General features: G+C 43.5%; 1 protein-coding gene across 28 annotated transcripts in view; it reads left to right on the top strand.

Annotated features, from left to right (window-relative positions):
- Nucleotides 1-25,329, top strand: part of ASPRV1 (aspartic peptidase retroviral like 1) — a 107,206-nt gene that overhangs the window by 40,589 nt on the left and 41,288 nt on the right. For 3 of the 28 annotated variants that reach the window (XM_057309471.1, XM_057309467.1, XM_057309468.1), the window contains one exon: nucleotides 141-5,330. The exons of 22 other annotated variants lie outside the window; for them this stretch is intronic. The gene's annotated coding sequence lies outside the window, so the exon portion shown is untranslated. Of the gene's footprint in view, nucleotides 1-140; nucleotides 5,331-16,211; nucleotides 16,258-25,329 lie in introns of all 28 variants that reach the window. 3 more of the 28 variants (XR_007190759.2, XM_057309470.1, XM_048222462.2) reach the window with 2 other exon arrangements.

Genomic DNA, 25,329 nt, shown 5'->3' with positions numbered 1-25,329 from the left:
AGCTGAGCAGGGAGCCCAGAGCAGGACTTGGGGATCATAACCTGACCGAAGGCAGATGGTTAACCAACTGAGCCACCCAGGTGCCCACATTTCTTGCTTTAAATAGCATTTACTACTTTTTCTTCTTTCTTTTTTTAAAGTAAGCCCTGCACCCAACGTGAGGCTTGAACTCATGACCTTGAGATAAGGAGTTGCACACTCTGCCAACTGAGCGACCCAGGTACCCCAGCTTACTACTGCTTACCTCAGAAGTGGTTTTGCTTTGAAGGATCTGTGGAGGGAAGGTAAGAGGATGTTCCAGGCAAGGGCAGTAGTGTGTATATAGGCAGCAGTCTACATAAAACCTGTTGTGGGCAATGAAAAAATTATTCCAACTGAAAATAAGAATTTTTAAAAAGATTTTTTTAATTCATTTATTTGACAGAGATTATTTTTAATTCATTATTTGACAGAGAGCACAAGCAGGGGGATGGCAGGCAGAGGGAGAAGCAGGCTCCCCACTGAGCAGGGAGCCCGACAGGGGGCTTGATCCCAGGGTTGCGACCTGAGCCGAAGGCTGATGCTTAACCAGACGAGCCACCCAGGTGCCCTGGAAATAAGAATTTTTGTTGGTTGAGCAGAGCTCAGAATTGATTAGAAAGTCCAGAAACAGATCTCAGTTTTAGTAGGAAAGGATAGTGTTTAGGGTAAATGTCTAACCGTTAAAAAAAAAAATCCCTCCTCTCACCTTCTAACAAAATATATTCTAGATGGATTAAAGGTTTTTAACATAAAAACTAAAGTAATAAGTGTACTAGAATGTAGTTATTTTATATTTTATTTTTTTAAAGATTTTATTTATTTGAGAGAGAGAGCGTGAGTAGGAGGGAGGGGCAGGGAGAAAGGGAGAAGCGGACTCCTTACTGAGCAGGGAGCCTAACACGGGGCTTGATCCCAGGACTCAGACCATGATCCGAGCCAAAGGCAGATGCCCAACGGACTGAGCCACCCAGGCACCCTGAGAATAGTTATTTTAGTATGGCATCCAAGGCAGGAACTATAAAGGAAAAAGTGTAATGTATTAGCTAAAAAAAAAAAAAAAAAAAGGAAAACAAACACCATAAACAAAAAGTAGATGAGAAACTGGTTAAGAAGAGTTTTTTGGGGGCACCTGGGTGGCTCAGCTGGTTAAGCAGCTACCTTTGGCTGGGGTTATGATTCTGGGATCCTGGGATGGAGCCTCGCATCAGGGTCCCTGCTCAGTGGGGAGTTTGCTTCCCCCTCTCCTTGTGCCCCTCCACACTGTTCCTGTTCTTTCTTGCATCCTCTCTCTCAAATAAAACCTTAAAAAAAAAAAGAGTTTTCGACATATATCAGTGTGCACAAAGCTCTTATAAATCAATAGAAAAAAAGCAAAAACAAAAAGAAAATGGGCCAAAGTCATAGAAGAATAAATACTAATGACCTGTAAAACCCATAGAAAAAGGGTGTTTACCTTATAATCTAGAAAACACAAATAGAAATGAGACATCATTTTCAACTGTTAGATTGACAAATATTAAAAATAATATTTATTGCTGGTGAGAATTTGAAGAAACAGGAACTCATACTCTGGGAATTTAAATTTATACAGTCTCTCTGAAGTTCTATTTGGTAATATGTATCAAATTTGAAGTACACACTTTTTTTTTTTAAAGATTTTATTTATTTATTTGAGAGAGATAGAGAGCATGAGTGGGGAGAGAAGCAGAGAAACAAGCACACTCCCCACTGAGCAGGGTGACCTGATGCAGGGCTCAATCCCAGGATCCTGAGATCATGACCTGAGCCAAAGTCAGATGCTTAACTGAGCGAATCGGGTGCCCCTGAAGTACACACATTCTTAAACCAGCAATCTGACTTCTAGGTATTTATCCCCAGGGCAATGTACAAAGATATATTTATGAGGATATTTGTCACTACAGAAGTTATAAAGCAATCAAAATGGCCATCAATAGGGGATTGGCCAAATAAACTGGTAAATCCATACAATGATAAATGAAGGAAATCTATAATTATTGACACATAAAGATGGCTATAATATATACATGAAAAAATATATAGCATATGGACAATAAATAAATAAATACAGCCATAGCTATGTGTATATATTTTAAAAAATCATATAGCAGGGGCACCTGGATGGCTCAGTTGGTTGAATGTCCAGCTCTTGGTTTCAGCTCAGGTCATGATCTCATGGGTTATGGGATCGAGTCCTGTGTCACGCTCTGTGCTCAGAGGGAAGTCTGTTTGAAGATTCTCTCCCTTTGCCCCTACCCCCCATTAAATAAATAAAAATAAATCTTAAAAAAAAATCACACAAGACATTGTTAACAGAAATTATCTTTTTTGATTCAGGAAAAAAAGAAAACATTTAAAAAAATAGGAGGGGCACCTGGCTGGCTTAGTTGATAGAACACACAACTCTTGATTTCAGGGTTGTTAGGTTCAAACCCCATGTTGGGTGTAGATTATTTGAAAAATAAAATCTTAAAAAAAATAGGAAATGGATTCTGACTTGATGGTGGTGGGTGGGCTGAAACCATTGTTATATTATGCCAAAGTGTGTGTCTATCCTGTGAAGTTGGAAAATGACTTGTCATGATAGAAAGGGCGTAACTGGAAAGGAGAACCACTCTTCTGGAAAGGGGAGGTAAATTTGTTTCTTGGAGTTGAATTTGAAGGGCCAGAGTTACCTCCAAAAGGAAGTATTCTGTAGACTGGGAATTCCCATTTAGAGGAAAAGGTACTTCTAAAGTAGAGGCAATAAGTAAGAGTGGGACTCTAGATTTGACACCATTGAGATATTTAGGGGAGAGCTGGTCTTATCTTGGTCCTCCCTTTCTTGTTGGTAGTCTTGACAGGTCCTGGAGAGGAGTGTGTGGCAGTGATCGCAACTGGAACCTGAGAGTAGAGCTTGAGGACAGGCAGGAGTGGGCAGTAATCACCATAATAAAACAATAGCCACAACATTATTTCAAGATCACTCTGCAATTTAAGAAGGCCATTGTATAGTGATGTGGCTAACATAGTCCTGTATGCTGTGCATTATTTTTTTTCTTCTTTTGTATGGACACTAAATCTCAATCAGATAGTAGAATTAGGACCTAGATTCAGGTATTCAGACCTCAAATTCCGTTTCTCATTTCTTCACTTTCCATTTCTTCAAGATGAATTTTCCAAGGAGGAAAAGACTAGAGCAAAAGCAGCAGCCTGGAGCTAAGGATACCCACAGTGAAGAGGTGGAAGGAAGAAGAGAGCCAGGGAAGATACCATGCTACTCACAGTCACTGTCCTGTCCTCTGGCCCTTGTAGGTCCTGACATTCCTTTAAGCCAGAGAATGTGGGATGTTCTGTTGATTTAAGGGAAAAAAACAGTCCTAATCTGTTCATAAATAGCTTGAGGTGTTTTGGAAGTCAGGTTGGCCAATTTGGTTACAGTAGAGTTAGTGTGGTGGCTTAGTAGTTTATTGAATTCTGGCTTTATTTTTTTGAAAGCAATACAGTAGGAGCATATTGACTTAGACCCACGAGGGAAGGGCTTGTCTGATTTAATTACATGAAAAAAAAATTTTTTTAAATTAACATATAATGTATTATTTGTTTCAGGGGCACAGGTCTGTGATTCATCAGTCTTACACAATTCACAGCACTCACCATAGCACATACCCTCCCCAGTGTCCATCACCCAGCCACCCCATCCCTCCCACCCGCATCCACTCCAGCAACCCTTAGTTTGTTTCCTGAGATTAAGAGTCTCTTATGGTTTGTCTCCCTCTTTGGTTTCGTCCCGTTTCATTTTTTCCTCTCTTCCCCCATGATCCTCTGCCTTGTTTCTCAAATTCCACATATCAGTGAGATCATATGATAATTGTCTTTCTCTGATTGAATTATTTCACTTAGCATAATACTCTCTAGTTCCATCCAAGTCGTTGCAAATGGCAAGATTTCATTTTGCTGCATAATACTCCATTGTATATATATATACACCACGTCTTCTTTATCCGTTCATCTGCTGATGGACATCTGGGCTCTTTCCATAGTTTGGCTATTGTGGACACTGCTGCTATAAACATTGGGGTGCACATGCCTCTTTGGATTACTGCATTTGTATCTTTGGGGTAAGTACCCAGTAGTGCAATTACTGGGTTGTAGGGTAGCTCTGTTTTCAACTTTTTGAGGAACCTCCATACTGTTTTCCAGAGTGGCTGCGCCAGCTTGCATTCCCAACAGTGTAGGAGGTCTCCCCTTTCTCCAGTCCTCACCAACATCTGTCGTTTCCTGACTTGTTAATTTTAGCCATTCTGACTGGTGTGAGGTGGTATCTTGTGGTTTTGGTTTGTATTTCCCTGATGCCGAGTGATGTGGAGCACTTTTTCATGTGTCTGTTGGCCATTTGGATGTCGTCTTTGCAGAAGTGTTTGTGAAGTCATTAAGTTTGTTTAGCTTTGGAATCACATGTTAATTCACTTATGCACGTATGCACTAACTAGTCAAGACCCTAAGAGGACCTGCTCTAATCAGTAGAAAATCGCAGTCTCAAGTTACTTCAGTTTTCTGACTGACAATCTTATTTATGCAATTAAATATTTTAGCTAACCTATTCTGATAGTATAAACACAAAAAGCAGTCGTCTCCTGTCAGAAATTCTGAACCAACAGGGTCCACTTTAGAGAGGTTCTTGGGCAATTGCTAGAGTGGTATCTGCTAAGAATTCTGCAAGGCATTCTTGCTGCCCAGTGCTTGGAGCATGTGGGCAGTCAGAAAACTGTGGTAGGGGGGCGCCTGGGTGGCTCAGTCAGTTGAGTGTCTGCCTTCAGCTTGGGTCATTATCCTGGGGTCCTGGGATCAAGCCCTGCATTGGGCTCCCTGCTCAGTGGGGGGGGGGGGGGTCTGCTTCTTCCTCTCCCATTCTCCCTGCTTGTGCTCTCTCTCTCTGTCAAATAAATAAATAAAAAATCTAAAAAAAAAAAAAAAAAGAAAAAAGAAAACTGTGGTTGAATGAATGAGGAAGGAAAAGACTGAAGGAATCTTTATCTCTGAGGCATGTTGAGCTGTATAGAACAATCTTTGTACTATAGTTTGACTTTGGTGGTTTGGGGACTAGTCTTATCATTTGATTTTATATCAGGGAGAGAGGAAACAAGTACCATGGGAAGTTTCTGCTCTGTGAGCTGGTGACTCCACAGAGGAGGGATGTTTCCAAAATCAGTAAGCTGGTGTCACTTGAATCCCAGTCACATGATCTCTCTCCTTCTAAAAAGATCAGGCTGCTGAGAAAGTCTCTAGAACAAGTGAGGAGGCCCATGGAGGTAAGAGATTTCCTATTGGCAACCTGGATCTTACCCAAAGAGGGCAGCTACTTTATAAGTCCTCTGTGGGAGGCTCTCCACCACCCTTCTTCTTTACTGCTTGGATTCTAAATCAGGAGCCTCTCTGGCTCATCGCTGGCTTTTGCTTACCCAGCCGGGCCTTGCCCTCTGGCTGTGTGCCATTGGCGATTTTTAGCCCAGCTGGAAATTACACCCTCTGCGAGGGCAAAGCAAACTGGGAGGTTCTGGCTCTGGCTCCAGAGGGACTGGAGCCTGTCACCTGGCCCTGCCCTGTGTTTCCTGGCGTGCATTCCTGGCCACTTTTTACCCTTAGCACGGTGCTGTAAGCCCATAATTCTGCCTCAATAAAGATTTAAGGACTGGCTTCTTCAGAGGGACTGTGGGGGGCAAGAATGTCAGTGCTTCGGATGAAGCTCCTGATACCAATCTCTGTGTCCTGCTTTAGGAGAATTACTGGTCTCATGTAGATGATCTAACAGTTCTCTTGGGGGTGGTTGGAATATGACGATTCTTCAGTATCACAAAAGGATGTACCACCGGGTTTCTTTAACCTGATCTTCAAAATTGAACCTGCTTTTCAAAATAAAATTCGATTTTCACACTGTAAGTAGCGTGCAGTTATTTACATCAAAAAACCTTTGAGGGGCACCTGGGTGACTCAATTGGCTAAGCATCCCACTCTTGATTTTAGCTCAGGTCTTGATCTTAGGGTCCACACTGGGCGTGGAGCCTACTTAAAAAACAAAAACAAAAAAAACTTTTGAGGTTTTCTAGGCAAACTTCCTTGTTTCAGGTATGAGCAAACTTTGGGAGGTCCAACAAGGGCAAAGCTGTGCCTTTGTTGAGGAGCTGACGCTCAGATTACCTGAAAGGAATTGAAGCAGAGGAGAGCAGACATTGTGTGAGAGGAAGTCTCAGTCCCTCCGGGAGAAGCATTTCTTGGGGTATTTTTTAGGTGAGGGGGTGGAAAAATACATTCCTTCCCCTTGAATGCCCTGCTCACAACCCTTGGGTTGGGTAATTCCTGCCTCACTGACTTTTACCTCAGTCCTTTCGGATTGAACCCAAAACGACATGGTAATACCTCAGTATTTGAAACTTTGCAAGGTACATTTAAGTGAGTGAAAACTTAAATTATAGGAGTGACTGAATGTAACTTTATTAAATTCAGTGTGTGAAAAAAGCCTTATATTACGTTAGCAAAATGTCAGTAGACATTCTTTAGGGGCCTAATTTAATTAGTCGATTAGGTTGATTAGATTAGAATTATCTGATCTATAATAGGTACTTGTAAATTCTCTTCATTTTTCAAATATGTATTAACTAACTCAAGATAAAGTAGTAGGGTATGACAGATATAGACCAATGCTGTGGGAACTCAGAGGAGAGATTGTTTCTAATTTCTGGATCTAGAGAATCAGGATAGTTTAGGGAAAACAGATTTCTTTGTTTTAAAGAACACTTTAAATAATTTTGCTTATACTCTAGTCAGAGTATTGATACAAAGATAAATCTAGTCTCATTTATATTAATAAAATTTATTTTAATCTATATTATTAAAACTGAATTAATAGAAACATAATGTATTTCCTTTCACTATGCTTCTTTGCTAATCTCTAAAGCAATTTTCCAAAGCACAGACCTTTGGCAAGTAAGAGCAGTCCACTCTTATGGGCAGAGAGACCACTCTTACAAGAAGCTTGTTTAGGAAGTGAGGGCAGTTAGTGAAGGGGCATCACATGGCCTAGGGAGGGTTATTTATTTTTTTGAGATTGGAGCATGTCCTTGTGCTGTAGGGGAAAGAGCTAGTTAAGAGGGAGAAGTTGAAGATAAAAAGAGAAATAAAATTGAGCAGGGCCTCTGGGGGAAAGGGTCTACTGTATCCTAAACACTGGCGGAGAAATGAAACTTGAACTGAGCAGAAGACAAAGACTACCACTGAATTTAACTCCATCACCACCATCACCACCATTTATAGCTTTCCTACCTTTTCCTAGCAGTCTGTTGAGCGTTTTCAAGTCTTATTTGACAGTGGCGAGGGATATGATGGGACAGAGGGATTTGTGAACATTTGGGGGAGACAGAAAGTTGGAGTTTCCTTCTATTGGGCTTTGTTTTCTCTGAACAGAAATCGAAGTCATCTCCTGGGAGCAGGTGGGATAGTGGGGACAGTGACATGGTTTTTAAAAGCTGTTGAACTGGGGCGCCTGGGTGGCTCAGTTGGTTAAGTGTCTGCCTTTGGCTCCGGTCATGATCCCAGGTGGGATGGAGCCCCACGTCAGGCTCTCTGCTCAGTGGGAGCCTGTTTCTCCCTCTCCCTGCTGCTCCCCCTGCTTATATTCTCTCTCTCGGTCAAATAAATAAAATCTTAAAAAAAAAAAAAAAAAGAAAACATTTAATGCTTTTTTTTTTTTAAGATTTTATTTATTCAACAGAGATAGAGACAGCCAGGGAGAGAGGGAACACAAGCAGGGGGAGTGGGAGAGGAGCAAGCAGGCTCATAGCGGAAGAGCCTGATGTGGGGCTCGATCCCATAACACCGGGATCACGCCCTGAGCCGAAGGCAGACGCTTAACCGCTGTGCCACCCAGGCGCCCCAAGAAAACAACCTTTAAAAACTGTTGAGATAATAGTGTGATCTGAAGACACGTAGGTGAATAGCTGAGTGGTGCTGAAGGCCCAGGTAATGTTGGAGATGATGACTTTCTAGAGGAGGAGCAGCCCTCGTTACTTAATCGTTATTTTAGCAGTGTTCAGCAATTGACGATTAAAGCAGAGGACTTTTGTATTCAAATAGGGGCTGTGTTTTGTGATCCAAGTGGAAGACTTGGAGTAAGAGGAGTTCAGAATATTGCTAGCTAAGTGGTTGTTGTCAAGGTGGTTAGAGAAAAGGAGTGACTCCACAGGAGGACTAATAGGCAGCAAAATGATGGTTGTAGGTGTCAAGGAGCTGGAAATCTCAATAAAGTTGAAGAATGAAACTGTAGAAGTAAAGACAAGGAGAGGTAGAAATATAGAAGGATATAGGAGGCCATGACCAGGCAAAAGGTCTAACTTGGAGTGTAAAGGCACACTGTGATCAAGGGGCCAAAGGTCTTGATGACCAAGAGGTCAGTAGCTGACAGCAGTGAGGAGGAGTGTAGTTGTTTGGTATAGACGTTGGCAAAGAAAGGATTTTTTGTAAGGTGGTAGGAATAATGACTTGAAGCCACATTGAGACAGACCATCTGTTTTTCTTCTTGGTACCACTGGGAACTGAAGAATGATTTTATGGTAGAATCTTCATTGCCCAGAACCAAGTTTCTCAGGGAGTGCCAGGTTTCACCTAGGGGGAAGGAGGCCAGAACCATCTTTTAGGCCTACTTTTTGCAGTGTGTGCCTAAATACTGTGGAGTGGGGGGAGGAGAGATATTCTGGCTGAGTGGGACAACCTCCACAAAGTACTGCGCCTTTAGGCAGAGTTTGCAGGAATAGGGACGAAGTACTCTTAGCAGGGAAAATCCCATTCGGCCATGAGGGTTTTTTTTTGAACTGTTCAGGATCAGATTGAGTCAGTGCTAATCTGTAAGAGGCTGAAGGGAAACTGTGAAGGTTTCTTAAAGCTTAAAACTCTACAAGTCAATAGACTTTTGAGGCTTTCTATTCCTGTGGGGTCTGGAATTTACTTTTCCTTCCACAGTGACAGCAAATAATGCCCTAAAGGCCACACAGTTTGAAAGAGTCTGGAAATACTCAGATTATTGTTTGTAAAGATGTTTTTGGGTTTTTAATGGTTCAGGATTCTTTTGACATTGTTAGAACATGATTCCAAACATTTAAGAAAGAGCCTCCAAATAGCTGGAAACAAACAAGCAAAGTCTTTACAATTCTTTTTGCTCCTTCTTTACTTGATTCATTTATACCACCTCCCTGACCAGATGTGAATAGCTCAGAAAATGATTGCCTAATCAGTCATTTCATCACAGGAACCCAAGCAAGATTGTGTGGCCCCCAGCAGAAGAGGCCACGTGGCTCAGAGCTCAGGTTGTGCTGCTCCCGTGACAGTACTTTCCGAATCGTTTTTAACTGGTTTTGCCACATAAAAATGAGGAACTTCTGTCTGGCAAAAGTCATTATAAACGAAGTTAGAAGACAGCCAACAGAATGGGAGAAAATTTTTGCAATATATGTAGTAGGTGATGAATTAATATCTATAATCTATAAAGGGTTTCTATAAATCAATAAGGAAAAAAACAGACCCAATAGAAAATGGGTAAGAATACAATAGGTGAGACACAACAGGGCGGACTGTAATTTCATCTAAAAAATTGCTTATCCATTTTATCCATTCCAGATGAAACTGGAATTTCATTTAGGAACTGAGCACAGACTTCTCTGGATAGGAATATTCACTGTCTTGGTAAATATCCACGAATAGGGGACTATGAAATACTATGTGGCTGTGAAGACTTTTTTGTTTTCTTTTGAGAGAGCACACATGTCCATGAGCAGGCTGGGGTGGGCAGCAGAGAGAGAGAATCTTAAGCAGGCTACATGCCCAGTGCAGGGCTCGATCTCCCAACCCGGAGATCATGACCTAAGCTGAAATCAAGAGTCAGACACTTAACCAACTGAGCCATTCAGGTGCTCCAGCTGTGAAAACTTTGAAGTTAACTTTCTGTATTAGTGAAAGGAGCAAGGTGCAGAGGAATATGAATAGAATGTTCCCATTTATTTTTTTTAAAACATTCCTATTTGATTTGGATGTATTTATTCTGTTTTGAATTTTATAAAGGATTCCTTTAGATTAAAAAATATTTAAGGTTTTATTCTTCTAATTACAACATTAATGAATGAAATGTCAACTTTTGTCTTCCCCTTATGTAAAAGATTGATCTAGTATTTTAAATCTTAGCCTCTGAGAAGAATTTAGAGACTTCTCACTACCTTTCCCTTTCCAGAAACTAAAAAAATTCCTGAAGGAGGCTAGTGGGCCCTGGTATCTACAGTTATACTTCTTCCTGTGAGGAACAAAGGAATTCAAAGCTCAGAATTCTTTTTCCCTAGGATTTGCTACATTTTGGTATTCACACGCTTGTAGAGCCTCTCTGCCTCCCGCCTGTGATGCAGTGGAAGGGGCTGAGACCTCCTCTGGTTGGAAGGCTATGTCGTTCCTTCCCTTGGAAGAAAAAGGAACATTACCTGATTGGCCCAGGAAGGCAAGACTTAGAGCCAGCCTGAGTCTTGAGAGGAAACCTGCTTCTTGCATTTGTCCTTGCCTCTTCTTTGGAGAAGACTCTCAGCCGGTTTTAATCTTAGTCTCAGGCCCCCACCAACCTAGGTGAAAGGAGACCTTGAAGCAGGTAGCTTAGTTTTATCTATTTCACTGGAATTTGAGGCTCTAAAACTCTAGCCTGGAAACAACAGGAATTCCATCACAGGGTGGCATAAGGCCAAAAACCTCTTTGTCTTTCAGAGACAGGCAACACTTTTGGGACAGAAGCACCGCTTTCCTTAATTATATTACTAGTGTTAGTAGACCCCAGTATGGGTGTATGGAGATTGTTTGAGGCTTGTAACATAGGCTTTTCTGTGAGCTGGAGAGTTTACATAGAGTGGTATAATAGAAATGTATTTAAAACCAAAATTGACTCCAGCCAGTTCTGTTCCAAAGAGGGGTGGCCCAATTCATATTCATAGGGGAAAAAAATTATTCCATTCTCTTCACCGGTACAGAATGCTGGTGCTGAGAGAGTGAAGTTCAAAAACTTCCTTTTGTTCCTCCGTGCTGGTCAGGCATGGAACCTGGAGTGGATGGTTCACAGTGGGGCTGACTCCAGGTATGGGTCATTGGGTGTCAGAGGGAGGGGGATGGAGAGCTCAGTTGCTCTGAATAATATACGGGGAATTTAGTTTCCTGAGCAAAGGGGAGACACCTCCCAAATATGAGCAGTGTCTGGGGACGGTGAAGGAGCCACGAAGCTTGGTAACAATATAAAACCCCTCTGCCTCTTCATATCTTTGGGAATGTCTGATGAAGACACAGGCTCGAAAGAGTCAGTTTGTGTATGTGTATTTTTTTCTTTTTGGTAAAGCATGGGTAAAGGGAGCTGAGTCCCAGCTCTGGGACAGCTCAGCTCAGAAGGAAGAGACCAGCTTCCATGAGTGACATAAAAAATCCAGCAGGAGCTGGAGTCAGAGCCAAAAGAGTCTGTTAAGAGCATTAGCTGCTGGGAATTTGCAGAAATTGTGGGAGAGTCATTGGATGGGGGGTCCAGGCCGATTTTAAAACATGCCCACAGGGAGAGTGGTTGCAGCTGACATCTGATTGCTGTGGTGCTTGCTGTATAACTCTTACAGAATGTTTAGCCTTGATCCTCCCCCAAGGATCCTTATTATGGAGGTCTGTGTGTTAGATATTCCAGGAACTACCCTGATATTCTTCTTTCTGCCCAGTGGAAGCCATTCTCAGTTCAGACTCCAAAAGGGAAGCAAAACTTTCCAACAAAGAGCTGGTTATTCTCTTCCTTCCCTATATCACAAACCCTGTGATGCTGGTCAAAGAGTGAGAGAACTGCAGCTTTGCTGGTCACACCAGCACTGAGTAGGGCACATCATTTGGGAGTTGAAGGGAGGCAGAACAGTCTTCCACAAAGTATTGGGACTTGGAGACTGCTCTGAGTATTTAAGCAAATATTAAGACTCCAATAAATGCCTCAGAGCAAGAAGCCAAGGTCTCTGAGCAGCTGGAGTAGGACCAGGGCAAATCCAGCCAGTATCACACTAAACAAGGACTCTTGCTCACTTCTTAGGGAGGAACACCCAACTGATGGAAGAACATATGGTATAGTCTTAAAATCCACTGTAATTCCATACTTCGAGGACAGTAGTGATTAGTGGGCTTTGACAGCCTAGCATGCCTTCTCTCTTCTTAGGTGAGAGCATATTGATTTTCCTTTGGGGGGCCATGTCCTTCTCTCTTCTAAGACTGGATTCAGGTCCATCCCTTGGCTCTAGATGGAGGACACATGACTGCCAATCAAAGAACAGCAGTTGATGTTGGTATGCTCTCAAATCCAGGTCAATTAGGACTCTGGACTTGCTGGAACTATTAAGAAGTGAATTCTCATTTTTTTCCAACTGGATTGCCAAGCCTGTAGAATGTGCGTAATTCTGAGGCTGCTAGTGGTCATCTTGCCACCCCAGGGGGAGTGCTGGAGCCAACACAGGTGAAAACTGAGTTGTGAGGTGGAGACGGAGCCTAGGTGGCATCTTTCGAGCACCTGGATCTAACCATGCTTTATGCTAGTCTCACTCTGGACGTTTACATGGGTCTAGGCTTTCCTGTTTTATTTTGGAAAGTGTGATTGGGATATTTGACACCTGCAGGCAGTAGAGTCTTAATTCATGTTACGAATTGTATATAGTTCTCATTACGAAGTGTGGTTTGGCCTTTCTCATCAGACCCTTTTGTCTTAAAGTGCTGAATTCTAAGTTTGTTGTATGAATCAAATGAGACCATATATATAAAGGACTTAGCGTTATCCTCTGTACATAGGAAAAAACCCAGTAAATATTGACTACAGGAAGCAAGGAGGGAGGGAGGGGGAAGGGAAGGAAGATCAGATGCTGAATTAAAAGGACCCTGAAGTCCCTAGGGTAATATTCTAGGAACCCTCAGGACCTCTCGGGTCTCCCTGATCTAAATGCCCCTAGTGCCCTACACTTTTCCGTCCGTAAGCCTTTATCATGGTTTGTAATGATATGTAATATTTTGGTTAATGTCCATCTCTCTCACTGAACTGGCAGTTCTATGAGGGCAGTGATTTTGTTCACTTACGTCCATAGCAGGTAGTTCAATGTGTGGCATTCAGCAAACATTTTTTTTAAGATTTTATTTTTTAGAGAGAGAGTATGTGTGTGTTGGCAGCGGTGAGGGGGTGAGGAGCAGAGGGGGAGGGAGAGGGAGGGGGAAGGAATCTCCAGCAGACTTCCTGCTGAGTGCAGAGCCCTACCCAGGGCTCAATCTCATGACCCCAGATCACGACCTGAGCCGAAACCAAGAGACAGACGTTTGAGCCACCCAGATGCCCCTCAGCAAACATTTTTTGAAGGAATTGTCATCTGTAGGTACCCACGTTGGACTGGCTGTCCTCCATTATCGGGGTTGGGGCTGTGGCAGAATTGGCAAAATCAGGGAAAGCTATCCCTGTCCCCTCTGTATCTCCTACACTAGTGATATCCCCAACATGCATACAGTTGGTCTTAATGAGATAATTTTGATTTGGTTGTGAAACCTGGGCAGGTGGGAAAATGTTCCCTTCTTCATTCCTAGAGTACTTGGCTGGTTTAATAATTAAATTATATAAAATACATTGCAGGAGAAAACCAAATTTCATATACATGGGAGCCCCATAAAAAATGAGGCCCAAAGGGCAGTCAAGTAATTGAAGTTTTAGATAACATCCTGAGCTAAGGAAAGGGGTAAGAGTCTGGGGATGCAAAGGGAGGGAAGGCCATTCACAAGAGGAGGTGTTTGGAAAACAGAGGTTGCCCTTTTGTGCAGATAATAAGTTTCTTAGGTAAAAAGGTGTCTCTGGTAATAGTGTCCTGGCATAGGCCCCCTCCCAGGGTAAATTTAGTCAGTTGGGAGAGGTAAAGAGCTTTTCCTAAGTTTGCTGTGTTTTGATTGCTTTTAGCTCAGAAAAATCCTTATGCCAAAGAGACATATTTTGGGGTGGCAAAATCTGCTCCCCTTCCAACCCTTTCCCGGATCTCTAGTTATTTTATTTTTATTAGCTCATTTTATTGAAGAATTACATAGTATGGTAGTTGGAAATAAATGGAAAGCAGAGGAGTTGGTCAGGTCTCAGTGCTCAGTGATTAACAAGCAGCCTTCCTTGCTCCTGTGTCTTGATAAAATCATATATTTAACTGGGATAGTCCACTCTCACTCAGGCTTGCTCAGGAGTGTGTTGGAGGCTGTATGAAGGCCCAGGAAATTGATGAGGGGGGCGGATGCTGGAGACTTTACTCTCTAGCAAGGAACAAAAGCAGTTAAGAGGTGGCCTGGGGAGGGCAGGTAACCTGAAGCTCACTCCTTTAGCCCTGGTGTCTGGGCCCAGTGGGCGCTCCAGGCATCCCACCCAGCCCCCTGCCCGGGCACACAAAGCAGCCTCCTTCCAGCTTAGGCTGTGGTTCATCCCTTCCCCCAGCCTGCTTTCGCTGAGGTGGGGAGAGTGTTTCCCAGGGCCCATGTGACTTCCCCTGGCAAGTGACGATTACAGACGGTTTACCAGTCAGTAAAACTGCCAAAGGCTTTTGTGCAGTAATAATCCTTTTCCTGTTTAAAACTCTGGGGATTTTCTACTCTTGCCAATAGTTTTTCAAGTCAGCAATTACGTTGTGGATTATGTAATGGCTAGGTATTAAAAATAGAAAAGACCAGAGTTTGCATCTATTTTAACCAAATCAAAACAGAGCAGAGGGAGGGGAAAGAAGGAGAGGGAGAGACCAGAGGAGGAGGGAAAAAGAGATTACGTGACAAGAAGCAGCGAGATCCCATCATGTGACTGGGCAATCCAGCCCACAATTTACTGTGCTCTTTTCCTGCCATTCTTGGCCCAAGGGGCTGCACTCCCTTCCTGAGGCTGCACTCCCTTCCTTGGTCTCCTCCAGGGAGAGGACCCTGCGGAGAATTCCTTTATTCCTCAGCTCATTCTTGGGTGTTTGCCTGCCTCTGACAGGCAAAATGACTAAGGGGGGACGGGATTGATTTTGATGTGATTAAAAACTGTATTTGCTGTGAAAATGCACTTTTATTATAGATACTCCCAGCCCTCCAACTTCCCCACCCTCACTCCTCTTCCCACTGGATTGCCATCCCTAGGCCCTCATCTAGGAATTCCAGGGCTTGTTGTTTGAATGTGACTTCTCACTAGTCCCCCACCCTCACCCCGAGTTAAGAGATCTTTGTGTTTTTCTGGGAACCTGTTGAGTAATTTTAAGGGCCTTCTAATGAAATTTTAGGTGCCGGGTGGGTCTGGAGTGGGGGGATATATTTGGAAGGTTTCTTCTAAGGGCCTGACAGATCACACCAAAATATACCAGGCTTCCTGCTGTGTCACCTCCAATGTCGCTCACTCCATCCTGGATACAGAGGCAGCTGCAGAGGGAAGTCTTGAGTTACTCACCTCTAGCCCTTGGGCCTACGTAGAGCACATGCTGAGCAACCTGATTTAGTAGGTCTCTGGTGGCAGGCAGTGGTGGGTACTTTGAAGAAGCAGCTTACTGTTTCCGAATATTGAACCCAAGTAGGTTTGGTGGGGTTAGGGAGAGAGACCTGAAAGTCCAGACCAGCAATAGAATCAGTAACAGGCAATATTAAAAAGTTGTGTCCTCATTGTTACTTCCATCACACTTCTTCCTTGGAGTCTTCATCTGAACCGGGGCGGATGAGTGCCAACAGCTCAGAGTAACACTGGTCCTGGCTTCACCCAGCACTGCCCAGACTAGTGGGAGTACAATGAAGGGAAGAGAACTCTAATTTGGGGATTAGAGGCATAATTTCACTAGATAGGTGGAGGGTGTGGGGACCTTCCTTAGGGCCTTTCAAATCATAATACCAGCTTGGACTAGGAAGTGCCTGTGACTCGGCGCTTCCTTACTCTTGTAGGTTTTTAGTTCGCTGTTGCGGATTCCTATCTGCCCTTTCCTCCAGAGGCTGACTTTGGTAAGGACCACCAAACATCTGGTATGGTTCAGATTTTAAATTGTTCTAACCCACCCTGTCTGTTAATGCACTTGAACATGCCTAGTCAAGTGTCCTGGCCTTGGGTGTGGTAAGTGTCACTGCAGCATCGGTTTTCTGTTATTTGACAGGCTGGCCACTCCAGACCCAGGTAGTGAGCAGAAGTTATGGGTCACAGTAAGTATTTGTCCTCTACGTCCCATCCCACCCCTGAGGCTTTGAGCAAGGTTAGGAGTCCACTGAAGCATCTCCCCTAGGGGCCATTAGGGGCTAGGGTCAATTGAAGACTAAATCATTGCAGGGTCCACCAAGGAACCTTTTCTGTCTAAACTCAGTTTTCTGTTGTGGTCTCCTTCCCACTCCTATCCCCCACGACCTCACAACTTGACCACAGCAATGTTATATACATTGGCCATCCCCATCCTGAAGGCGATCACCTTTCCTATCATTATTATAATATTTAATGGATTTCCACCCCCAACACACACACACACACACACACACACACACACACACACACACACACACACACACACTGTAGTAGTGGTGCTTCTGGTGTCTGTTGCTTGAGATAATGCTAGTGGTCACAAGCTGGTATAGACAAAGTAACACATTCTAACAGATTTTACTTTTTTCATCCAACTGACAAATTAGAGACACACTAGTGCTTACGTGTGTTGGATATTCATTTGGGCCACAGACAGTGTTAAGGTATAAAGGATAGTTCTCTTGCATTAGCTCCCAATAACAGGGCTCAGAGTTAGACAACTACCTCCCTTTATTGCACACACCATCACACTCCTTGGACCCCTTCTCTATCCCATTCCAGCATCAGGCTCAGAAATGAGTTTGGGGACGGGGCACCTGGGTGTCTCGGTTGGGCATCTGCCTTTGGCTGTGGTTGGGCTCTCTGCTCTCTGATTGGTGGGGAGCCTGCACCTCTCTCCCTCTGCCCCTCCCTCCGCTCGTGCCCTCTCTCTCTGTGAAATAAATAAATAAAATCTTTAAAAAAATAAAATAAAATTTCTCAAAATTTAAAAATTATTAGCATAAAATTTTCATAGTCTTGTTTTCATTTCTCTACAGTATCTTCCCTTTTTCATTCCCAATATTGCATATTTAATGCTTCATGCTTTTTTCATGGTTAGTTTTGTTAGAGTTCTGTTTTGCAAGAACCAGCTTTTGTGTTATATCTATTGTTTATTTTTCTGCCTTTTCTTTCTTTTTTCTTTCTTTCTTTCTTTCTTTCTTTCTTTCTTTCTTTCTTTCTTTCTTTCTTTCTTTCTTTCTTTCTTTCTTTCTTTCTAAGATTTTATTTATTTACTTGAGAGAGGGGGAGAGAAAGAGAGAGCGTGCACAAGAAGGGGAAGCGGCAGAGGGAGAATGTGGGACTCAATCCCACGACTCTGGGATCATGACCTGAGCCGAAGGCAGACCCTTAACTGACTGAGCCACCCAGGCGCCCCTGACTTTTATTTCATTAACTTTTACTTCTTAATCACTTTTTAAAAGATTTATTTATTTATTTTAGAGAGAGAGAGAGAGAGAAGGTGTACGCGGTGGGGGGAGGGGCGAGGGAGAGGGAGGGAGAGAATCCCAATACTGGGCTCAAGTTGGATGCTTAACTGACTGAGCCACCCAGGCACCCCACTTCTTCATCATTTTAAAATCAGTTTTGTAATTGAAAAACAATACAAAGGGTCACTTTTTCTTACAAACTATTAGAAAAAGATCAGTTACCCCAAAGAAAGAACAGAGGATTGAAAAAAGAAATCTATGTGGCTTATAAACATAAGAGAAGAACTTACAAGTAAAATAATGCATCTTTAATGATGGACCTCTAGGCTTGAGTGGGGAAGAGAGGCGTCTTAGAGCTAGTGCCCAATGGAGGGAACCCTGGGTAATAACCCAGTGCTCCTGTCCCCACCCCCAATCTTTTATTTACTGGTTGGTGTCAGGCAAGACACAGACCTCTGTTTCCTCCCTTGTAAATAGTGACTAATACAGAATGGCCCCACCTGCCTTACTTACTTCATTGGCTGTTGTATCAAATCAGATACTGAATGTGAAGAGATGACACCTGAACTCCCACTGAGCCCTCTTCCCGCAGTCTTTCTTCTCCCACAGGGGGCAGTAGGAAGGGCTTGTAGAGGAACCCAGCCTACCCTGGCAGGGTTAGTTACCAGGCCGTGGTCCTTAAAGGAACATTATTTTGAAGGGAAAGAAGGGGTCTTATTCTCTGTTTAGCTCACTGTGCCTGCTGTCTCATTTCTTCTTCAGCTCAGTTTTATTTTTTATTTTGTTTTGTAACTCTGTATTTGCGGAGAAGTGCATGGGAGGGGTGGGTGTCCTAGAAATAAGCTCCAAGAACCGGGAGGCAGGAAAGGGTGGTCTGTATTAGTGGTTCTCAAATATTTTGGTCTCAGGACCCTTTTACACTTAAAAATTATTGAGCGTGTAAATATTATACACCTTTATTTATGTGGGCTGTTGCTGTAGATATTTACCATAATACAAATAGGGAAACGAATATTAGAAAAAGACTTTAAAAGTATTTAATTATGTAAAGATAACAATAATAAATCCTTTACATATTAACATACTTTTTATAAAAATGTATTGTCTAAAATAAAAATATTCAGAAAGTCATTATTTTACAGTTTTGCAAATGTCTTTAATGACTGGCTTAACAAAACACAGTTGAATTTTCGTATCTGCTGCTTTATCAGTCTATCATGATAAGTTGCTTTGGTTGGAGTAGTTGAATAAAAACCTACTTCATACAGATTTGTAGATGGAAAAAGTAGGAGTATTTTTAATAGCCTTTTCAGATAATTGTGGATATCTTTGATATTTCACCAAAACTGGACAAATGGCAGTTTCTGAAAGGTAGTCGCAATGTGAGATCTGAAACCATATTAATGAACTTCTCATCCTCAGCTATGTTAAACTCCGTTCATCTGTCTTACACTTTGAATGGTTCTTTAGTTCATGCTTGATTTTGTGGCATCATGCATTGGTCATTTGGAAAATAATGGGTCGGTGATTTATGCAGATCTGCCCAATGTAGACACATTTCAATCCATAATATTACATTCCTTAGTATTACCACTGATGTCATCAGCAGAGTCTTTAAGTGCCAGGAAGCTGTGAAGCTCATGGTGTGGAGACAAGTTTTCTAAAATTCTAATTTTCACTTGCCAGTTCAAATTTTATCATTGACAAAAAATACTGTCAGTTTTCCTTGATGTGACAAGCTCACTTCATTCATTTTTGAGAAAATGACTGCCAAATGCCCATGTCCGAGTAATCATAGTTTGTCAGTCGTTCTTTCCTTTTTTTGGGGGGGGGGGAGGTGTCAGTTATTTTTCTAATAAAAATGTTTCATGAACAAAGGAGGTAGTTCATTTCTCAATTCAAACGATCACATAAATTTACCCAGTACTTTGGTATGCAGCAGAAGTGCTTTATGCACAGACTATCAACAAGATGCACTCATGGGTCATTTTTTTTTTTTTTTAGGATTTTATTTTTAAGTAATCTCTACACCCACCGTGGGGCTCAATCTCACAACCCTGAGTTCACGAGTCACAGGGCAGCCAGGCACCCGAGGGTCATGTTAAAAAATCAGAAGTTGTTGTTCTATCATGGGCATTCTTATGTGAGGCTAGCCTTTTTGTTAAACCAAAGTGCCTGGGGTGAGGAATATGACTTCACTGATTTGTGTTAAGTCCCCAGCAGTTTTACCCATTGTTGCTTTTGTATTATCAGTTCAAATGTCAACTACGTGAGTATGGCAAAAAAGTCTTGGTATTATTATAAAAATGTTTTTTTAACTCTTGGGCCACATTGGAAGGGTCTTTGGCACCCCCAGGACTCCAGGGATCATAATTTGAGAACCACCGATGTGTGAGATCATGGGCAATAATAGTTTGTGGTTTTGAACCCCTCACTATCCCTAGGCCTCAGTTTTCTCAGCTGTTAAGGGGAGCCGGGGCTGGGGCCAGCTCTCATTTTCTACACACTGTTAGACCCTGTTCACTAGTCCTTGAAGCCACTTCTTCCTTGTGATACTGCTCACTTCTCCCTCCCTCTCTCATGTTTCCTTCCCCTCCAATTCCCCCGCCCCCCAGCCTACCTCTTACAGGTGGGGATCCTCCTTATTATTTTCCCTCCTCCTTTGCTCCATGGGTTATCTTATCCCCTCCTTGATCTTTAACCATCACCTGTAGGCTGATAGCTCCCAAATCTCTATCTTCAGTCCAGATGTGTGTCCTAGGCTCCAGTGCTATGATTCCAGCTGCCCTTGGGACCTCTCCACCTGTATGCCCTACAGGCATGTCAAAGTCAACATGTCTAAACTGATTTCATCATCTTCCCCAACACGTTGCCTCCTCTTCCAGAATAGCCAGTCTTGGTTAATCTGTCATCTACCCACTGCTTAAGCCAGAAGCCCAGGAGCCCTCCTCTCCTTATCTGATCCCCTCACTTCCCTCATCTAATCACCCAGGCCTATCAGTGCTGCCTCCTAAATATTTTCTCAATCTTTTTCTGCTCTCCAGTTCTACCACCAGTCGCTCAGGTCAGGCCCTCCTCACTCCTTAACCAAACTATTGCATGAGCCTTCTCCCTGGTCCCCCTGTCCCCCTTTCCAATTTGTAATCTGCAGCTCTGGCTGGAAACTACAAGATTATCTTCTCACAGCCTTTTTTGTTGTTGTTGTTGTGTTTTCTGTTAAATAAATACATATTGATACTTATCATGCCAGGCACTGTGTGGGGTGCTGGAGATAGAACATAGAACATAGGAGAGGTAGTCCTTGGCCTCCAGCACTCACAGTGTAGGAGGGGACAGAAAAAAGTACAGGGCACAGGTAATCAAGACACAGCGTGAGGGGGAAGTAAAAGAGGGGGTGGTGCTTGGGAGCCTCTACAAGTCTGAGGGCTAGCGGAGTCCAAGGGGTGGTCAGGGAACACTTCCTGGAGGAAGCAACACTCTGAGACTACACACTTGGTGGGAGTTAGCTAGGAGTGGTGGAAGTGTTGTGGTGAAAAACTTGCCTGGTAATTGTTCATCTCATTTCCCTGCATAAAGCCCTCTTCCGAGCTTCACCATTGCCAGCAGGATAAAGTTCAGATTCCTTATCATGGAACACAATCTGCGTGGCCTCAATGACCACTCCCCTGTATTGAGTCTGAGGTGCTTTCGGTTAGTTCCCCCAGACTCTGGCTAGCTCCCTCACAGCTCAGTTCCTCATGCCCTCCACCCTTCCCACCCACCCTGAATTACCAACGTCAGTTGACTCAGGAGACCTTCCTTGACCCCTCCCATGTAGACTTTGTGGCTCCTTCTTCTGTGCTCCCCGCCTATGCACACACCTGGACACCTGTGCACTCATCACATCATTAGAGCTCGTCCATGTGTATCTCTGACTCTTGTTCCTACCTGCCAGTGTAGAATTCCAGGTCTTGCCTACCTCCCACACCCTCACCCCCTGAGCATTTTGGGCGTCCCCAGGGTGTGTGTCTCCCATGTGCTGGTGGATAAGGTTGGACAGCTACACCCTCCTACTCCCAGCTATCTTTTCCCCTCCTCCAACTCTGCAACCTCCCTTTGCCCCTGCCACACCCCATGGAGCTATCAGTTCGGCTGGACATTGCCGCACCCATTAGACACCCCACACCTACTGGGAGCCAATGACACTCCTGTTGGCATGAGGTCAGCTGGCTCCACTGTAGGAGCTGATCTGTGAGGCTGTTGGCACCCCCATTGCTTTACAGAGCCTTGAGGTTTGGTCCCATAGATATGTGTACATCACAACTACTACTTCAGCTCCAAATTACTTCCTCCTTTCCACTGAGCAAAGCTTTGGCTCTGGGTCAGCTCATTGTGCTTGTCTCCTTCTTCCCTTAGAAAGAGTTCTTTCCTAACAAGTCTCTCAACCCTTCATGCAAATACAATCCCCAAGGTTCTGCCCTTCAGTGGGCCAAACAGGTGTGACCTGCATCACCCTCCAACTCCAGCCTGGAGGGGAAAAAAAATATGTGTATTTATATATTTAAAATAGTAGATGATAGAAGCAGTACTGAATAGAGCTTCATCATTAAAACATAAAAGCAGTTTAGAAATACATAAAATAGGGGCGCCTGGGTGGCTCAGTCATTAAGCGTCTGCCTTCGGCCCAGGGCATGATCCCAGGGTCCTGGGATCGAGCCCCGCATTGGGCTCCCTGCTTGGCGGGAAGCCTGCTTCTCCCTCTCCCACTCCTCCTGGTTGTGTTCCCTCTCTCACTGCCTCTCTCTCTGTCAAATAAATAAATAAAATCTTAAAAAAAAATACATAAAATAAAAAGGTAAAGCTCCCCTTCTAGCCCTTCCCCTATCTTAAAAGCTTACCCTACTGGTAGACTCTGTTAATTCTTTGGTGGGAATGTTCAGACTTTTTGCTCTACATTTACACATATGTGTGGATGGCATAATATTTGAGAAATTAATCTCTTTCCTCCTCTTGGATTTCCCCCCTTCCCACTCTCACATTCTTGGAGCACATTTCCTCCTGAGCTAGCTCCCCAGATTGGAAAATGGAATCAAGTTTCAGGTGTCTCTGGCTTTTGTGTGCCAAAAGCTTATGCATTAGGAGAACTTAAGGGTTTGTGGACCAGTACATTGAAGGAAAAGGATTCTTTTGCACAGACTGAATACCCTGGCTAGAAACAAGAAGGAAGAAGGATTTCAGCTGGAATGGAAAGACCCCCAACTCTTTGCAGACCTCCCCTCCCCAAACTGACTCAGGGCAGGAGAGACAGGGGAGAAAGATCTGGGGTCTCCAGAGTCCCACCTTGCCTTCTAGCCAATCACCTGAACAGGCGGGAGTAAGATCCCAGAGAGTAGTGGCCACTTGGTGGGACCGAGCTGTAGGGACACAGGCAGCCTCGTCCAAGATTCTTGGATGCCCATGGGTGGCAGAGAGCAGCAGAGGCTATTAGATACGGCTTCAGCCAGCTTCACAGCCACCTCCTCTGTTCCATGCCTGGCACTTCTCGGTATTCTGGAGAACTCAGACACACCTAGAATTGTTTCCTTTTGGCACAATGGAAGCTTACCAGAAACATTGAGTTGAGCTATAGAAACTTAAAATTTGGTTTCCTGCACACTTGAATTTGTGAACCGAGATTCATTCCTATGGTTTGTGCTATTCATATTCTGCCACTTTTGAAAAAAAATTGCAATATACCTTTAAAATGTTTCCATATCAGTAGATATAAATTTATCTTGTTCTTTTTAAAAAACAATATTAGGGATGCCTGGGTGCCTCAGTCAGTTAGCGTCTGCCTTCAGCTCAGGTCATGATCCCAGGGTCCTGGGATCAAGCCCCGCATCAGACTCCTTGCTCAGTGGGGAGCCTTCTTCTTTCCCTGCCTGCTGCTCCACCTGCTTGTGCTCTCTCTCTCTGACAAATAAATAAATAAAATCTTTAAAAAAATATTGTTTTCAAAAATATACATGCTCATAGTAGAAAATTTTAACAGTACCAAAGGAAAAAGCAAAAGTTCTCCAGTCCTCTATTCCTACTCCCTAGATATAACAATTGCTAACAACTTGTTCTTCTTCTTTTAAGATTTTATTTATTTATTTGACAGAGAGAGTGCAGGCAGAGGGAGAGGGAGAAGCAGGCTCTCTGCCGAGCAGGGTGCCCTATGTGGGGCTTCATCCCAGGACCCTGGCATCATGACCCGAGCCGAAGGCAGATGCTTAATGGACTGAGCCACTTAGGCGCCCCGCTAACAGTTTCTTGATGGTTCTTCTAGAAAATTTTCTATGCAGTCAAGAATGATATGTAACCATTTCTGTATAGCTCTTTTTATATACAAATAATCCCAAACTATGCTTATCTGCAACATATTTGATTCTTTATTTAGCATTTGATCTTATTAAATAAATTCTGTTATTTAAGTGGGTATAGTTCAACTTCATTTCTCTTAATGATGTCCAGTATTCTATAGAATAGATGTGCCACATGTATGTAACCAGTTGATCGGATAAATGTCCAAATTTTTGGCTATTACTAGTTAAGAGCACAATGAACGTAACAATATCTAATATTTGTTGACCACAGACATTATTCTCTGCATGCAGTAAGTCAGTAACCCTTGTAATAGTTCAATGACATAGGCCCTATTATTGCCCCTGCTTCACAAATGATGGGATTAAGTCACAAAGAGATCAATAACTTTCCTGTAGTCACCTATCTGGTAGGTGGTAGATCTGGGATTTGAACCGGGCAGTGAGGTCCCAAGCCTGTACTCTGGATTAGTACACCCCAGGCCCTGTGTAGATGCTGTGTACCTGTGCTAATAGAGCTATAGAATACGTTTGTAGCAACTCCCGGGTCAAAATAAGTGCATGTTAAGCTTCAATAGTGCTAAATGGTCAGGAGGTTATTATATGAAAAGACTAGTGTGTTTCTTTTCATAATCAAGTGCAGAGCCTGCTTGTTTCCTGAGAACAGAGGGGCTGCAGAGGCTCCTGTGCCCAGAGGCCTCACTAGGTGAGAGCATTTTTTCTGCCATGGCCAAGTCTTTAGGTCTGAATCCTGTATGGCCTTCTTCCCTCTGGGCTCAACAGGGCTCTCTCTAATTAAGGCCACAGACACAAGCTGCCAGAGAGTCAGCTCCTGGACTCCTTTTCTCTTCGTACCCTCTTAGTCTCTCAGGGGTGAGTTACCCTCCCAACTAGAGCAGGCCCTGGTTTCCCATTCCATCTGCAGGGAGAGAAAATGGCAGCCACCTACAGAAACAGAACTGGCCGCTCTTTACTTCCCCACCTGCAGCTCCTACATCAAATCACAGGGGGCTCCATTGTGCGACCTTTAGTCCTGGATCCACACCATACCTGCTCAGAGTATGTGGCATAGATTCTCCATAGCAGTGGCTTTTTTTTTTTTTTTTAAGATTTTATTTATTTATTTGAGAGTGAGAGTACACAAGCAGGGGGAAGGATGGACAGAGAGGGAGAAGCAGACTCCCTGTTGAGCAGGGAGCCCAATGTGGGGCTTGATCCCAAGACCCCTGAGATCATGACTTGAGCCAAAGGCAGCCACCCAACCAACTGAGCCACCCAGGCACAGACAACCCCCCCCACCCCGCTTTAAAGTAAACTCTACGCCTAATGTGGGGCTGGAACTCCTGACCCTGAGATCAAGAGTCAGGTGCTCTAGGGGCAGCTGGGTGGCTCAGTAGGTTGAGCATCT

The sequence above is a fragment of the Ursus arctos genome, unplaced genomic scaffold (genome assembly GCF_023065955.2).
Source record: "Ursus arctos isolate Adak ecotype North America unplaced genomic scaffold, UrsArc2.0 scaffold_8, whole genome shotgun sequence".
Lineage (NCBI taxonomy): Eukaryota > Metazoa > Chordata > Mammalia > Carnivora > Ursidae > Ursus > Ursus arctos.
The sequence above is the reverse complement of the archived record's forward strand: the minus strand, read 5'-3'. Positions and strand labels throughout refer to the sequence as shown.